Source organism: Ovis canadensis, chromosome X, assembly GCF_042477335.2.
Source record: "Ovis canadensis isolate MfBH-ARS-UI-01 breed Bighorn chromosome X, ARS-UI_OviCan_v2, whole genome shotgun sequence".
NCBI lineage: Eukaryota > Metazoa > Chordata > Mammalia > Artiodactyla > Bovidae > Ovis > Ovis canadensis.
Genome location: NC_091727.1, coordinates 97,702,460 through 97,707,281, shown reverse-complemented (window position 1 = coordinate 97,707,281; position 4,822 = coordinate 97,702,460). Strand labels below are relative to the sequence as shown.

The 4,822-nt window shown below is 33.0% G+C and overlaps 1 pseudogene; it reads right to left on the bottom strand.

Moving 5' to 3' along the window:
• Nucleotides 1-1,439: 1,439 nt before the first annotated feature.
• On the bottom strand, nt 1,440-3,885 carry LOC138930819 (endoplasmic reticulum resident protein 44 pseudogene; annotated as a pseudogene).
• Nucleotides 3,886-4,822: the final 937 nt, after the last annotated feature.

Here is a 4,822-nt window from a genome sequence, read left to right as displayed (position 1 = left end):
AATTCCAAAATAAACCAATAAAAAAGTTAAGAACCAAAAACACAGTAAAATTATATGCAAATTCCACATAAGGTTATAAATGAAAAACTCTTAAAATGTCTGCCAGATGAATCCAACCAATGAGGTAGTTTTTCTAAAAACTGCATCAGAGGGACTGATGGCAGTCCAGTGGTTAAGATTCTGTGCCCTCAATGCAGAGGCTGGGGGTTCAGTCCCTGGCTGGGGAACTAAAATGTTATGTGGTGTGGCCAAACTTTTTTTAAAAATTGCATCATGACTAAGTCAAGTTGAATTTGTTCCAGGAATTATAGAAAAAGCAAAGAAAAAAGGAAATCATCGCACTGAATGCAGAGAAGTTATTTCAATAAATTGTCCACAAATTCATGATTTAAAAATTCTTAGCAAAATGGGAATAAAAGAAATTTTCTTAGCCTTATAACAGATGTCTACAAAAAACTATAGTGAGCTTTATGCTATGTAGCAAAATGTTAGAAACACTGATATTGAATCAGGAACAAGGAAAAGAAGTTGATTATCTCAATGCATTCACCACTCACTAGAGATCATGGCTGATGAAGTAGGATAAAAAACAATTAAAATAAGGATTGTAAAGGAAAAAATAAAATTTTCATTATTTACAGGAGATGTGGTTATATTAGAAAATCCATGAAAATCTAAAGACAAATGACTAAAAATAATATGAGCAAGATTCAAGAATCAAGATAGATTAAAAAAAAGTAAATCTATCTATAAATAAGGAAAAATAGACAAAATATAATATAAAATGTAAGGGATAAATTACATCAAAAGAGGTACATCATAGTTATATGTAATCTATTGTTATATAAACTTTTACAGAAGCACTTAAAAGAAGATTTAAATAAAGAAGTAGGCATGGATGGGAAGACACAAAATGATTAAGATGTCAGTTTCATTCAAAGTAATCTATGAATACCTTGCAACCCCATCAAAACTCCAATAGAAGTTTCCATAGAATTTGACTTACTGATCTTTTTTTAAAAAAAATCTTCTTTCAGTTTATTCAAAATCAAAATTGAAGATGAGATGTATGAAGGTGAGATGTATAGAAAAAGTAACATGGATATTTACATTACCATATGTAAAACAGATGGTCAATGGGAATTTGCTGTATGGCTCAGGAAACTCAAACAGGGGCTCTGTGTCAACCTAGAGGGGTGTAATGGGGCGGGGGGGTGATGGGAGGGAAGTTCAAGATGGAGGGGATATGTGTATGCCTATGGCTGATTCATGTTGAGGTTTCACAGAAAACAACAAAATTCTGTAAAGCAATTATCCTTCAATAAAAAAATAAATTAACTAAAAAACACCAAATATTTCAGTTTATTCAAAATAAAAACAAACAGAATTATGAAAATATTTTCATAATAAAAAGGCTTGCAAGTTGTTTTTCTAAGTTTTTAAAGCTCATCTCCATCCCTCAATAAAGTATACTTATATTCACTGGGTGCTTTGGAAGGAGCTCTCAGGTGGACTGCTCACTACATCTTGGACTTCCTATCTGAGGCTGTATCAGTTGGGTCAGGACCATGATGGAATTCTCTGTGTAGTTTCCTAGAATGTAAGTCAAATATGAACTGCTTGAGTTTTTCAGGAATTACTACATCATTGAAGTCTGCAAACACATGCATATGCCTAAAGCTGTCAATAGCTATCACAAGGCAATCTGCTGGAGTTTTCTGTATGTGCAGAAGACAATGTTTAAATGTGTCACCATCAGCGTGTAAAATCTTATTGTACCTTTTTCACTTATTAATTGTTGGCCTACTTCATTCTGGAACATTTCTAAACTTTCTGTATCTTCTTTCATACAGTGGAACCATATGAGAAAAGGCGGTCCTTCCTCTGTCAATCCCTCTCCATTTTCAAATGCTATTTCTCAGACAAGAGGAACACATTTATCTTGAATCCAATTATAAATCTTATCAAAATTTGTCATAGATTCCAAGTACAACATATTTGGAGCAGAAAGCTCTGATGGTTTGTAGATTATGTTGTCTCCATTGTATCTTTCTGGTTCTGAAACCACCCCAAGTGCAGCTAGCTAGGAAGGTACAATCATCATGCAAAATATTTGCTACTCTTTCAAAAACTCTATAGTTTTCTGAATCTTTTTGCTCAAAATATCTAATGATATTTCTTTTGCTGCGGACAAGAGTGGTGATTTCTGCTAAGTCATGAAGTTCTTGAAGGGGTTACTTTTTTGTTGCCTGATGTAATCTGCAAGTTCTTTCACTTATCACTACCCCTGTATCCTCTCTTCATCATCATCCCATTATGCAACAATTTGAAGGTTGTGTGTTTGCTTATCCTGTATCTCTGGACTATATCAGCATGCTGATCACAATCAACTTTGGCAAACACTACTTGATTTGCATTTGTATATTCTTCCTTAATGACATTGGAAGCGTCCTCAAAAATTGTGTGTAACAATCTGCTTTTTTACCACTTTTTGTTCCACAGAACCATGGAAGCATGCAAGTAATACCACGTTTGTCTTGGTTTCTGAGACAGACAAGAGCAAAGCTCTAGACTTGCAATATTCCATGGCACTTTCTGACAGTTTTCTTTAGCTCCAATACTTGAATATTTTTCTAAGATAATTTTTTTCCTTGTTTTTTATTGTTTTCTTCTTTTTTGTATTACTTTAGTAATGTTCATGTCTACAAACTCGGGTGACTAAAAATTAGGTACATTAAAGTATAATGTTCAAAGTATCACATAATGAGAGAATCCCAGAATTAAGGAATCAGAGCTCTTGATCACAATATCATCATGGGAATCAAAGCAGTTAGAATTGCATTGTAATATTTATGAGAACTCAACCAAGACCTGAGATCCACAGCATTTCATAAGAAACTTCTCCAAAGTCCCATTTTTGTCCCTCTCCTCTTGAGTGGAGTAATTGGAAGGCTACTGAGAATCCACTAAAGACCATGATTTTATTTTGGCTAAGATAATAAAGAGCCATCCTAACGGAAACTGGCCAAGGGCTTTGCCAGTTTCTTTAGGGCCAGTTCTGACATCTGGCCATGTCAGCATGTCACACAATAAGACTCCTTAAAAATATAAAACCAAAAAAGAAGGTAACCAATTCATAATAAAGATTTATTAAGTTATTGAAGGGTACAAGCTACCTTATTCATTCCACTTAAGACTGAAAATTTAACATCAGTTTGACATTTCAAGGCTCTATTCTCCTCTTCCTTCAAGAAGACTTCTCTGATTCTGCCAATGAGAAGAAATTTTCTTCTTTTCAGAAATCTACAGCTGTACTTCTCATATTTAATGGGCATATATGAATCAGCCAGGTACACTGCTAAAGTGCCAGTTCTCAATCAGTAGGCCTAAGGTGAGGACACTGGAAGAAGCAAGATCTACAACCCACTTCTACAAATACCTTAAGGGCACCTATCACTCTCACTTTGGAATTCTAATTATTTACATATACACCTTCTCCCCCCAACACTGAATTATAAATTCCTTGGAAATATGACTGTTGTTATTTAGTTTCTAAGTCATGTCGGATTCTTTCGCAATCCCATTGACTGTAGCTCGCCAAGCTCCACTGTCCATGGAATTTCCCAGGCAAGAATACTAGAGTATGTTGCCATTTCCTTCTCCATGACCTACTGATCTTAAAATTCATATTTTTCAAGTGGTAGTGTTTTCTTGTTACTGTTTTCTAATTTTTCTACATATAGCTCATTTTGATCAGAGAATGTTCAATGTATCATTTCTGCCAGCTTCAACTGAATTTTACTGTCCCACCTAAGCTCACCTGGTATCTTTCATACCTGCATACATACCTGCATGTGTTACACTTGGCACCCCTTCTTCATACATTTTTGCTGTAGGTTACAGTGTGTATACTGATTTTTTTTTGTACTGGTTAATTTGAGATGATTTCTGAAAGAAGGAGGCAATAAAATCTTTACTTCAGTGTTCTTCAAATCTTTGCATGTTTTAATTTGACTCTTTTTGTTATATGTGTTAGGAGGTACAAGGAATATAATTTTACACAGATTGTGAATAAAATAAAAACCATTGAAGTATTATCTCCTTTAAATAGACACAGTTCTTATTTTTCTTTGACCTCATATATCCATTCCATACCCCCAGTATTTTTATCCTAATATATTTTTATACTTGAATGTCTATAATTAAGTCACATTAAAATACATATGTAAATTGAAATTAACTTTAAAAATTTTCTATTGGCACAAAGTTCTATATGCCTTTCTTCTGAACTGCATCATAATTATAATTATCACTATTATACAATTTTAAAAAGAACATAAAATGTTTAATTATTTTATTAAATATTATTAAATATTTTATTAAATAATTATTAATCATTAATAATTTTATTTATTATATTAAATAAAATATTTACTATTTATTAAGCCATTAAATTTCTTAAACCTAAAAATAAAATTGTATTGCAAATTCATTTCTAAATGCTTTGGATGAGGATAGGTTCTCCATTAACTTAGGTATCTTTTAACTGATGCGGCTTTCTGATAGAATTAGACAAGGTTCAGCATCAATTCTATCCCTCTTTTACATTTTTATATGCGTGAGGGCTAGGAAACTTTGTTCACATAAGCAAGTATTAAAAGGAGTTTGGTATAGCAAAGTCACTCTATGCCCTGAACTCCTTTCGAATCATATGCCCTAATCACTTAGTCATATTTCATAAAAAATTATGTTTAATGATCTATCAGTGGGCAAGTTTATTAAACCTTCTACTATCTTTACTCAGGCTGATCTACTTCAGGAG